Raw genomic sequence first — 14212 nt, forward strand, 5'->3', positions numbered from 1 at the left:
CCATGGAGACATCACACACCCCTGCCGCAAACCTACATTCACTGAGAACCAATCACTTTCCTCTCTTCCTACACGTACACATGCCTTACATCCTCGATATATATATATATATATATATATATATATATATATATATATATATATATATATATAGCATTGTCACCCCCTAGATCAGCAAGGTAGCACCAGGAAACAGATGAAATAAGGCCAAATCCGCTTACACTCATTGTCTATCTGTCGTGTGCAATGCAATGAAACTACATGTGCATACAAGGCAGGACTGTGTGATGTCACTGGCTTTTCAGCATATATACATAAGGATGGATTGATGGAAGAGATGAACGCAAAGATAGAGGATAGGTGAGCAGAGATGGAGTGTGGTGGTGAGGTATGGTGGCCTGTGACAAGGCTGTTTGTGGATATCATGTTGTTTGCTGAGAGTGAAGAGGAATTGCAAAATGTTCCAAATGTGTTTTATGATGCGTGTAAGTGTAGGTGACTGAAAGTAAATGCAAGTAAAAGTAATGGTGTTTGAAAGGAAACAGAGTGAAAGCATAGATTTTTCAAAGCCTAATATAAGAAAGTTAACTAAGCTGCTACAGATATGGGGGAGAAAGTCTGGAAGAGGTGAGAGAATTAAAGTATTTGGGAGCTATATTGAGTATGCTTGGTGATTTGGAAGGAGAGATATGGGAGAGAGCAGTATAGAGTAGAAAAGTCACTGAGTTCCTTAACAGAATAATGAAAGGTAGAGGAGAAAGTATGAAAATGAAGAAAGAATTAAGAGAAGCATAGTCCCACCCACACTGACTTATGCAGCTGAAACTTGGACATGGGATGAGTCACAAATGTCAAGAATCCCGGCTATGAAACTGAGTTATTTGAGAGGAGCATGTGGTATGACTGGCTGGAATGAAAAAACTAATGTGGGGTGAATGAGACATTTGGTATGGCAGGGAATGTAAAGGGAATAAATTGTTGAGTGGTAGAGTAGGTGAAACATAATACTATGAGGTGGTATGGACGAGTGGAAAGAATGCAAGATGAGGAGCTTACAAGAAGAATGTGATATTACAAATGAAGGGGTTGATATGAGAGGAGTGCCATCTGTGACAAGGAGAAACAGAGTGGAAGAGTGCTGGAGGGAGAGAAATGGGGGAAGAATGCATTAATGGTGTATGCATGGGAGGTATGTAAGATGACAGATGAGTGAAGACTATTATGCAATGGCAAACAACTTTCCAGTAATTCCTAGAGGAAAATGGGCATTAGAGGCATAAACAGATGCATTGGTAAATATGTAATTTTGTGCACCACAGTTTTGCAAGAAAATCAGAAAATTCTTGGGATGATCAGGGCTTGAATATCTCTGAATCTCCAAATATTGTTTATTTTTATGCCCTTTTCATTTGCCCTCATCCAATGAGCAACTGCCAGTAGCACTGACCAGGCCCCTCTTGACTCAATAGAGCTCTCTTTAACCCTTTTACATCCCACTAAGTTTTCAAATCTAACCCTCAAAATTAGTTTTTGATATTTTTTGAAAAATTATTCTCTCAATTTCAAATATATCTAAATGACAATGTATAAATATAACTTCAGAAGTATATTTTGTCCACTACTTTCAGTCTAATAATGTGTAGAAGTTATGTAGGTGTTTCAACACAATGCGCAAAAATGGCCAGAGTAAAGCAATATATAATATGTCTTTGGAAAACCCTGAGTGTCAAGTTAGTTGCCAGTGAATGTTATACTGTACTATTCTATCTACGAAAAAAATATATATTACTAATTGATATGTTTGATTTGTATAATAAATATTGTCATGTCATGATCTTGTATATATAGGGTAAGCATCCCTAATCCGAAATGCTCCCAAATCTGAGTTGCGACATGATGTTACATGGGGGAAATTCCATACCTGACCTACCCTCACTTGCGACATGACGTTACATGGGGGAAATTCCATACCTGACCTACCCTCACTTGCGACATGACGTTACATGGGGGAAATTCCATACCTGACCTAACCTTACTTGCGACATGACGTTACATGGGGGAAATTCCATACCTGACCTAACCTCACTTGCGACATGACGTTACATGGGGGAAATTCCATACCTGACCAAACCTCACTTGCAACATGACGTTACATGGGGGAAATTCCATACCTGACCAAACCTCACTTGCAACATGACGTTACATGGGGGAAATTCCATACCTGACCAAACCTCACTTGCAACATGACGTTACATGGGGGAAATTCCATACCTGACCTAACCTCACTTGCAACATGACGTTACATGGGGGAAATTCCATACCTGACCTAACCTCACTTGTCCCTGCTGGGCTTTTAAGCCAGCACTGGTTGGCACCAACCATCGTCACCACCAGACCGAGGCGCATGGCTCACTCTGTGGTTAGCTTCTTCTCAGCTCTGTGGTACAAAGATGTGGAAAATGTTAAACGGCTTCCAGAGTGTGTCAGGAAGATGGTAGACAACGTAGATAACGAAGATGTTTGTAACATGGAAAATGAGGCTCCACCTGTTCACTTATTGACCGATAGTGAAATACTTGATAAGGTTAGGAATCAAAGTGATGGTGATGATAAAGGCCATGAAGATAACTTTGTTAACTATGAATAAAAATTGCCTTAAGACGACATGGTGAAAATGTGTGATGGACTTACTAAAGGACTAGAACCGTGGTCATTCAGAACAGATCAAGAAATCGCGTCAATTCATAAAATCAGAGAGCTACTTCTACGACAAAACCATTGATAATGAGGCAGATGATGACTCTAGACGAACCTAAAGCCAGCAGGATGACTCTCCATCCCTAGAGAAACCCCCAGACTGACCCTCACTTTGCTCACGTCAACACTCGGGTATGTAGTACCTGCAGTGGCTCAAGTTGATGTCTTAGGTCATATGTATGTAGTTGTTGTAGTTGTAGTTATTATCTTTTACAAACAGAGATCAAGTATCCTGGTACGTGCAAAACATTAGTGTCATGTGAGATGGCGAGTTCATCTCCATATGTTGCCATGTTTGAGCGATGCCCATTGGCCAACTGAGACCATTTTGCATCACCAACTCTGCCGTACCATCTCATACCCCTGACCACAACCTCGCACCTCTGACCACAACCTCGTACCCCTGACCACAACCTCATACCCCTGACCACAACCTCGCACCCCTGACCACAACCTCGCACCTCTGACCACAACCTCGTACCCCTGACCACAACCTCATACCCCTGACCACAACCTCGCACCCCTGACCACAACCTCGCACCTCTGACCACAACCTCGTACCCCTGACCACAACCTCATACCCCTGACCACAACCTCGCACCCCTGACCACAACCTCGCACCTCTGACCACAACCTCGTACCCCTGACCACAACCTCATACCCCTGACCACAACCTCGCACCCCTGACCACAACCTCGCACCTCTGACCACAACCTCGTACCCCTGACCACAACCTCGTACCCCGGACCACAACCTCGCACCCCTGACCACAACCTCGTACCCCTGACCACAACCTCGTACCCCGGACCACAACCTCGCACCCCTGACCACAACCTCGCACCCCTGACCACAACCTCGTACCCCTGACCACAACCTCGTACCCCGGACCACAACCTCGCACCCCTGACCACAACCTCGTACCCCTGACCACAACCTCGCACCCCTGACCACAACCTCGCACCCCTGACCACAACCTCGCACCTCTGACCACAACCTCGCACCTCTGACCACAACCTCGTACCCCTGACCACAACCTCATACCCCGGACCACAACCTCGTACCCCTGACCACAACCTCGTACTCCTGACCACAACCTCGTACCCCTGACCACAACCTCGCACCTCTGACCACAACCTCGTACCCCTGACCACAACCTCGCACCCCTGACCACAACCTCGCACCTCTGACCACAACCTCGTACCCCTGACCACAACCTCGTACCCCTGACCACAACCTCGTACCCCTGACCACAACCTCGTACCACTGACCACAACCTCGTACCACTGACCACAACCTCGTACCCCTGACCACAACCTCGTACCCCGGACCACAACCTCGTACCCCTGACCACAACCTCGCACCTCTGACCACAACCTCGTACCCCTGACCACAACCTCGCACCTCTGACCACAACCTCGCACCTCTGACCACAACCTCGTACCCCTGACCACAACCTCGTACCCCTGACCACAACCTCGCACCCCTGACCACAACCTCGCACCTCTGACCACAACCTCGTACCCCTGACCACAACCTCGTACTCCTGACCACAACCTCGTACCCCTGACCACAACCTCGCACCTCTGACCACAACCTCGTACCCCTGACCACAACCTCGCACCCCTGACCACAACCTCGCACCTCTGACCACAACCTCGTACCCCTGACCACAACCTCGTACCCCTGACCACAACCTCGTACCCCTGACCACAACCTCGTACCACTGACCACAACCTCGTACCACTGACCACAACCTCGTACCCCTGACCACAACCTCGTACCCCGGACCACAACCTCGTACCCCTGACCACAACCTCGTAACCCTGACCACAACCTCGTACCCCTGACCACAACCTCATACCCCGGACCACAACCTCGTACCCCTGACCACAACCTCGCACCTCTGACCACAAACTCGTACCCCTGACCACAACCTCGTACCACTGACCGCAACCTCGTACCCCTGACCACAACCTCGTACCCCTGACCACAACCTCGTACCCCTGACCACAACCTCGTACCCCTGACCACAACCTCGCACCTCTGACCACAACCTCGTACCCCTGACCACAACCTCGTACCCCTGACCACAACCTCGTACCCCTGACCACAACCTCGCACCCCTGACCACAACCTCGCACCTCTGACCACAACCTCGTACCCCTGACCACAACCTCGTACCCCTGACCACAACCTCGTACCCCTGACCACAACCTCGTACCACTGACCACAACCTCGTACCACTGACCACAACCTCGTACCCCTGACCACAACCTCGTACCCCGGACCACAACCTCGTACCCCTGACCACAACCTCGTAACCCTGACCACAACCTCGTACCCCTGACCACAACCTCATACCCCGGACCACAACCTCGTACCCCTGACCACAACCTCGCACCTCTGACCACAAACTCGTACCCCTGACCACAACCTCGTACCACTGACCGCAACCTCGTACCCCTGACCACAACCTCGTACCCCTGACCACAACCTCGTACCCCTGACCACAACCTCGCACCTCTGACCACAACCTCGTACCCCTGACCACAACCTCGTACCCCTGACCACAACCTCGTACCTCTGACCACAACCTCGTACTTCTGACCACAACCTCGTACCTCTGACAACAACCTCGCACCTCAGACCACAACCCCTTACCTTTGACTACAACCTCGTACCCCTGACCACAACCTCGTACCCCTGACCACAGCCTCGCACCTCTGACCACAACCTCGCACCCCTGACCACGAAGCCACTGAAACTCCAATAATAATCACCAGTGGTCAAGGCATTGCAGTGTGGTGCTTTCTCCAGTGTGCGAGGCATTACAGTGTGGTGCTTTCTCCAGTGTGCGAGGCATTACAGTGTGGTCCTTTCTCCAGTGTGCGAGGCATTACTGTATGTGCTGCTTTCTCCAGTGTGTGAGGCATTACAGTATGTGCTGCTTTCTCCAGTGTGCGAGGCATTACAATGTGGTGCTTTCTCCAGTGTGCGAGGCATTACTGTATGTGCTGCTTTCTCCAGCGTGTGAGGCATTACAGTATGTGCTGCTTTCTCCAGTGTGCGAGGCATTACAGCATGTGCTGCTTTCTCCAGTGTGCGAGGCATTCAGTATGTGATGCTTTCTCCAGTGTGTGAGGCATTGCAGTATGTGCTGCTATCTCCAGTGTGTGAGGCATTACAGTATGTGCTGCTATCTCCAGTGTGCGAGGCATTACTGTATGTGCTGCTTTCTCCAGTGTGCGAGGCATTACAGCATGTGCTGCTATCTCCAGTGTGCGAGGCATTACAGTATGTGCTACTATCTCCAGTGTGTGAGGCATTACAGTGTGTGCTGCTATCTCCAGTGTGCGAGGCATTACAGTATGTGATGCTATCTCCAGTGTGCGAGGCATTAGTGTGCTGCTATCTCCAGTGTGTGAGGCATTTCAGTATGTGATGCTATCTCCAGTGTGTGAGGCATTTCAGTATGTGATGCTATCTCCAGTGTGCGAGGCATTACAGTATGTGATGCTATCTCCAGTGTGCGAGGCATTACAGTATGTGCTTCTATCTCCAGTGTGCGAGGCATTACAGTATGTGCTGCTATCTCCAGTGTGTGAGGCATTACAGTATGTGCTGCTATCTCCAGTGTGCGAGGCATTACAGTATGTGCTGCTATCTCCAGTGTGTGAGGCATTACAGTATGTGATGCTATCTCCAGTGTGTAAGGCATTACAGTATGTGCTGCTATCTCCAGTGTGCGAGGCATTACAGTATGTGCTGCTATCTCCAGTGTGCGAGGCATTACAGTATGTGCTGCTTTCTCGTGTGTGAGGCATTACAGTGTGCTGCTTTCTCCAGTGTGCGAGGCATTACAGTGTGCTGCTATCTCCAGTGTGCGAGGCATTACAGTATGTGCTGCTATCTCCAGTGTGCGAGGCAATGCAGTATGTGCTGCTTTCTCTAGTGTGCGAGGCATTACAGTATGTGAGGCTATCTCCAGTGTGTGAGTATAGTATGTGCTACAGATTCTTGATCTCAGTACAAGATTAACAAAATGGCCAACTGTTTTCGCTCTCATCTCACTTCATTCATCGTTGTGTGGCGGTGTTGGGTCACATGAAGGGAGGAGAGAGGGTAGTTAAGCTAGTTTCAACACTGCTCCACTAGTTACGGTCACACACACACACAACAGGTTACAACCACTGATCACAGTAATATAATGAGCAACAACATTATTGCGTTAATATTTTTCTCAGTTACTTTTTATTACATTTACATCTACCTATCATTATCATAAAATAAATGCTTATTCATTCTTATATCTCAAATAAAATCTGAAAAATCACATCCAGTCTAGTATGACCTTATAATGAAAACACAACATCATAGGTGGAACCTGCAGTTGTTTGTTGTTTAACAACAGATATTCTGCTGATGCTACTGTGCTGCTTAGTTACCTTAAACACTTTATTATTTCATTGTATTAATGGTATGTCATATTTCCTTTACTGTTAAGTACTTATGTGTGAATGTTTGTAGTGAGTGGTTTGGTTATCATCACATGGTGCACGAGGCAATACACAAAATTATTAAATAAATTGTATACATTACCTTCAGGCTATATATATATATATATATATATATATATATATATATATATATATATATATATATATATATATATATATGTATATATATATATATATATATATATATATATATATATATATATATATATATATATATATATATATATATATCTTTCTTTCTTTTTCAAACTATTCGCCATTTCCCGCGTTAGCGAGGTAGCGTTAAGAACAGAGAACTGGGCCTTTGAGGGAATATCCTCACCTGGCCCCCTTCTCTGTTCCTTCTTTTGGAAAAATAAAAAAAAAATAATGAGAGGGGAGGATTTCCAGCCCCCCGCTCCCTCCCCTTTTAGTCGCCTTCTACGACACGCAGGGAATACGTGGGAAGTATTCTTTCTCCCCTATCCCCAGGGAGATATATATATATATATATATATATATATATATATATATATATATATATATATATATATATATATATATATATATTTTTTTTTTCATACTATTCGCCATTTCCCGCGATAGCGAGGTAGCGTTAAGAACAGAGGACTGGGCCTTTGAGGGAATATCCTCACCTGGCCCCCCTCTCTGTTCCTTCTTTTGGAAAATTAATATATATATATATATATATATATATATATATATATATATATATATATATATATATATATATATATATTCCTATGAGTCCACGGGGAAGATGAAGCACGAAAAGTTCCCAAGTGCACTTTCGTGTAACAATCAAATCATCAGGTGAGACACAAGAGAGGAATATAACAGCCAGTTGATATACATCGAAGAGACAAAGCTAGGACGCCAAATATATATATATATATATATATATATATATTCTTTCTTTTCTTTCTTTCAAACTATTCGCCATTTCCTGCATTAGCGAGGTAGCGTTAAGAACAGAGGACTGGGCATTTGAGGGAATACCCTCACCTGGCCCAATTCTCTGTTCCTTCTTTTGGAAAATTAAAAAAAAACGAGAGGGGAGGATTTCCAGCCCCCCGCTCCCTCCCCTTTTAGTCGCCTTCTATGACACGCAGGGAATACGTGGGAAGTATTCTTTCTCCCCTATCCCCAGGGATATATATTTTTTTTTTTTGCTTTGTCGCTGTCTCCCGCGTTTGCGAGGTAGCACAAGGAAACTGACGAAAGAAATGGCCCAACCCACCCCCATACACATGTATATACATACGTCCACACACGCAAATATACATACCTACACAGCTTTCCATGGTTTACCCCAGATGCTTCACATGCCCTGATTCAACCCACTGACAGCACGTCAACCCCGGTATACCACATCGATCCAATTCGCTCTATTCCTTGCCCTCCTTTCACCCTCCTGCATGTTCAGGCCCCGTTCACACAAAATCTTTTTTACTCCATCTTTCCACCTCCAATTTCGGTCTCCCACTTCTCCTCGTTCCCTCCACCTTCGACACATATATCCTCTTGGTCAATCTTGCCTCACTCATTCTCTCCATGTGCCCATACCATTTCAAAACACCCTCTTCTGCTCTCTCAACCATGCTCTTTTTATTTCCACACATCTCTCTCACCCTTACGTTACTTACTCGATCAAACCACCTCACACCACACATTGTCCTCAAACATCTCATTTCCAGCACATCCATCCTCCTGCGCACAACTCTATCCATAGCCCACTCCTCGCAACCATACAACATTGTTGGAACCACTATTCCTTCAAACATACCCATTTTTGCTTTCCAATATACTGTTCTCGACTTCCACACATTCTTCAGGGCTCCCAGAATTTTCGCCCCCTCCCCCACCCTATGATCCACTTCTGCTTCCATGGTTCCATCCGCTGCCAGATCCACTCCCAGATATCTAAAACACTTTACTTCCTCCAGTTTTTCTCCATTCAAACTTACCTCCCAATTGACTTGACCCCCAACCCTACTGTACCTAATAACCTTGCTCTTATTCACATTTACTCTTAACTTTCTTCTTTCACACACTTTACCAAACTCAGTCACCAGCTTCTGCAGTTTCTCACATGAATCAGCCACCAGCGCTGTATCATCAGCGAACAACTGACTCACTTCCCAAGCTCTCTCATCCCCAACAGACTTCATACTTGCCCTCTTTCCAAAACTCTTGCATTCACCTCCCTAACAACCCCATCCATAAACAAATTAAACAACCATGGAGACATCACACACCCCTGCCGCAAACCTACATTCACTGAGAACCAATCACTTTCCTCTCTTCCTACACGTACACATGCCTTACATCCTTGATAAAAACTTTTCACCGCTTCTAACAATTTGCTTCCCATACCATATATTCTTAATACCTTCCATATATATATATATATATATATATATATATATATATATATATATATATATATATATATATATATATATATATATATATATTTTTTTTTTTTTTTTATACTTTGTCGCTGTCTCCCGCGTTTGCGAGGTAGCGCAAGGAAACAGACGAAAGAAATGGCCCAACCCCCCCCATACACACGTATATACATACGTCCACACACGCAAATATACATACCTACACAGCTTTCCATGGTTTACCCCAGACGCTTCACATGCCTTGATTCAATCCACTGACAGCACGTCAACCCCGGTATACCACATCGCTCCAATTCACTCTATTCCTTGCCCTCCTTTCACCCTCCTGCATGTTCAGGCCCCGATCACACAAAATCTTTTTCACTCCATCTTTCCACCTCCAATTTGGTCTCCCTCTTCTCCTTGCCCCCTCCACCTCCGACACATATATCCTCTTGGTCAATCTTTCCTCACTCATCCTCTCCATGTGCCCAAACCACTTCAAAACACCCTCTTCTGCTCTCTCAACCACGCTCTTTTTATTTCCACACATCTCTCTTACCCTTACGTTACTCACTCGATCAAACCACCTCACACCACACATTGTCCTCAAACATCTCATTTCCAGCACATCCATCCTCCTGCGCACAACTCTATCCATAGCCCACGCCTCGCAACCATACAACATTGTTGGAACCACTATTCCTTCAAACATACCCATTTTTGCTTTCCGAGATAATGTTCTCGACTTCCACACATTCTTCAAGGCCCCCAGAATTTTCGCCCCCTCCCCCACCCTATGATCCACTTCCGCTTCCATGGTTCCATCCGCTGCCAGATCCACTCCCAGATATCTAAAACACTTCACTTCCTCCAGTTTTTCTCCGTTCAAACTCACCTCCCAATTGACTTGACCCTCAACCCTACTGTACCTAATAACCTTGCTCTTATTCACATTTACTCTTAACTTTCTTCTTCCACACACTTTACCAAACTCAGTCACCAGCTTCTGCAGTTTCTCACATGAATCAGCCACCAGCGCTGTATCATCAGCGAACAACAACTGACTCACTTCCCAAGCTCTCTCATCCCCAACAGACTTCATACTTGCCCCTCTTTCCAAAACTCTTGCATTCACCTCCCTAACAACCCCATCCATAAACAAATTAAACAACCATGGAGACATCACACACCCCTGCCGCAAACCTACATTCACTGAGAACCAATCACTTTCCTCTCTTCCTACACGTACACATGCCTTACATCCTCGATAAAAACTTTTCACTGCTTCTAACAACTTTCCTCCCACCCCATATATTCTTAATACCTTCCACAGAGCATCTCTATCAACTCTATCATATGCCTTCTCCAGATCCATAAATGCTACATACAAATCCATTTGCTTTTCTAAGTATTTCTCACATACATTCTTCAAAGCAAACACCTGATCCACACATCCTCTACCACTTCTGAAACCACACTGCTCTTCCCCAATCTGATGCTCTGTACATGCCTTCACCCTCTCAATCAATACCCTTCCATATAATTTACCAGGAATACTCAACAAACTTATACCTCTGTAATTTGAGCACTCACTCTTATCCCCTTTGCCTTTGTACAATGGCACTATGCACGCATTCCGCCAATCCTCAGGCACCTCACCATGAGTCATACATACATTAAATAACCTTACCAACCAGTCAACAATACAGTCACCCCCTTTTTAAATAAATTCCACTGCAATACCATCCAAACCTGCTGCCTTGCCGGCTTTCATCTTCCGCAAAGCTTTTTTTATTTCTTTTTATATTGCTTTGTCGCTGTCTCCCGCGTTTGCGAGGTAGCGCAAGGAAACAGACGAAAGAAATGGCCCAACCCACCCCCATACACATGTATATACACACACGTCCACACACGCAAACATACATACCTATACATCTCAATGTACACATATATATACACACACAGACACATACATATATACCCATGCACTCAATTCACACTGTCTGCCTTTATTCATTCCCATCGCCACCTCGCCACACATGGAATACCATCCCCCTCCCCCCTCATGTGTGCGGGGTAGCACTAGGAAAAGACAACAAAAGCCTCATTCGTTCGCACTCAGTCTCTAGCTGTCATGCAATAATGCCCGAAACCACAGCTCCCTTTCCACATCCAGGCCCCACACAGCTTTCCATGGTTTACTCCAGACGCTTCACATGCCCTGATTCACTCCACTGACAGCACGTCAACCCCGGTGTACCACATTAATCCAATTCACTCTATTCCTTGCCCGCCTTTCACCCTCCTGCATGTTCAGGCCCCGATCACTCAAAATCTTTTTCACTCCATCTTTCCACCTCCAATTTGATCTCCCACTTCTCCTTGTTCCCTCCACCTCTGACACATATATCCTCTTGGTCAATCTTTCCTCACTCATTCTCTCCATGTGCCCAAACCATTTCAAAACACCCTCTTCTGCTCTCTCAACCACGCTCTTTTTATTTCCACACATCTCTCTTACCCTTACATTACTTATTTGATCAAACCACCTCACACCACACATTGTCCTCAAACATCTCATTTCCAGCATATCCACCCTCCTGCGCACAACTCTATCCATAGCCCACGCCTCGCAACCATACAACATTGTTGGAACCACTATTCCTTCAAACATACCCATTTTTGCTTTCCGAGATAATGTTCTCGACTTCTACACATTCTTCAAGGCTCCCAGGATTTTCACCCCCTCCCCCACCCTATGATTCACTTCCGCTTCCATGGTTCCATCCGCTGCCAGATCCACTCCCAGATATCTAAAACACTCTACTTCCTCCAGTTTTTCTCCATTCAAACTTACCTCCCAGTTGACTTGACCCTCAACCCTACTGTACCTAATAACCTTGCTCTTATTCACATTTCCTCTTAACTTTCTTCTTTCACACACTTTACCAAACTCAGTCACCAGCTTCTGCAGTTTCTCACATGAATCAGCCACCAGCGCTGTATCATCAGCGAACAACAACTGACTCACTTCCCAAGCTCTCTCATCCCCAACAGACTTCATACTTGCCCCTCTTTCCAAAACTCTTGCATTCACCTCCCTAACAACCCCATCCATAAACAAATTAAACAACCATGGAGACATCACACACCCCTGCCGCAAACCTACATTCACTGAGAACCAATCACTTTCCTCTCTTCCTACACGTACACATGCCTTACATCCTCGATAAAAACTTTTCACCGCTTCTAACAATTTGCTTCCCACACCATATATTCTTAATACCTTCCATATATATATATATATATATATATATATATATATATATATATATATATATATATATATATATACATATATATATATATATATATATATATATATATATATATATATATATATATATATATATATATATATATTTTTTTTTATTTCTTTTTATTTTGCTTTGTCGCTGTCGCCCACGTTTGCGAGGTAGCGCAAGGAAACAGACGAAAGAAATAGCCCAACCCACCCCCATACACATGTATATACACACACATCCACACACGCAAACATACATACCTATACATCTCAATGTACACATATATATACACACACAGACACATACATATATACCCATGCACACAATTCACACTGTCTGCCTTTATTCATTCCCATCGCCACCTCGCCACACATGGAATACCATCCCCCTCCCCCCTCATGTGTGCGGGGTAGCGCTAGGAAAAGACAACAAAGGCCTCATTCGTTCGCACTCAGTCTCTAGCTGTCATGCAATAATGCCCGAAACCACAGCTCCCTTTCCACATCCAGGCCCCACACAGCTTTCCATGGTTTACTCCAGACGCTTCACATGCCCTGATTCACTCCACTGACAGCACGTCAACCCTGGTGTACCACATTGATCCAAATCACTTTATTCCTTGCCCGCCTTTCACCCTCCTGCATGTTCAGGCCCCGATCACTCAAAATCTTTTTCACTCCATCTTTCCACCTCCAATTTGGTCTCCCACTTCTCCTTGTTCCCTCCACCTCTGACACATATATCCTCTTGGTCAATCTTTCCTCACTCATTCTCTCCATGTGCCCAAACCATTTCAAAACACCCTCTTCTGCTCTCTCAACCACGCTCTTTTTATTTCCACACATCTCTCTTACCCTTACATTACTTACTTGATCAAACCACCTCACACCACACATTGTCCTCAAACATCTCATTTCCAGCACATCCACCCTCCTGCGCACAACTCTATCCATAGCCCACGCCTCGCAACCATACAACATTGTTGGAACCACTATTCCTTCAAACATACCCATTTTTGCTTTCCGAGATAATGTTCTCGACTTCTACACATTCTTCAAGGCTCCCAGGATTTTCACCCCCTCCCCCACCCTATGATTAACTTCCGCTTCCATGGTTCCATCCGATGCCAGATCCACTCCCAGATTTCTAAAACACTCTACTTCCTCCAGTTTTTCTCCATTCAAACTTACCTCCCAATTGACTTGACCCTCAACCCTACTGTACCTAATAACCTTGCTCT

The 14212-nt window shown here is 45.0% G+C and overlaps 1 protein-coding gene and 1 long non-coding RNA gene across 26 annotated transcripts in view; one reads left to right on the forward strand and one right to left on the reverse strand.

Moving 5' to 3' along the window:
• LOC139760463 (uncharacterized) overlaps positions 1 to 3047 on the reverse strand; it is a 162884-nt gene extending 159837 nt beyond the window's left edge. Inside the window, exon 1 of one of the 3 annotated variants that reach the window (XR_011715346.1) lies at positions 2901 to 3047. This is a non-coding gene — a long non-coding RNA (uncharacterized lncRNA). The other 2 variants (XR_011715345.1, XR_011715344.1) reach the window with 2 other exon arrangements.
• Positions 1 to 14212, forward strand: part of Ndae1 (Na[+]-driven anion exchanger 1) — a 680061-nt gene that overhangs the window by 639405 nt on the left and 26444 nt on the right. The window lies entirely within an intron of this gene.

The sequence above is a fragment of the Panulirus ornatus genome, chromosome 37, assembly GCF_036320965.1.
Source record: "Panulirus ornatus isolate Po-2019 chromosome 37, ASM3632096v1, whole genome shotgun sequence".
Classification (NCBI taxonomy): domain Eukaryota; kingdom Metazoa; phylum Arthropoda; class Malacostraca; order Decapoda; family Palinuridae; genus Panulirus; species Panulirus ornatus.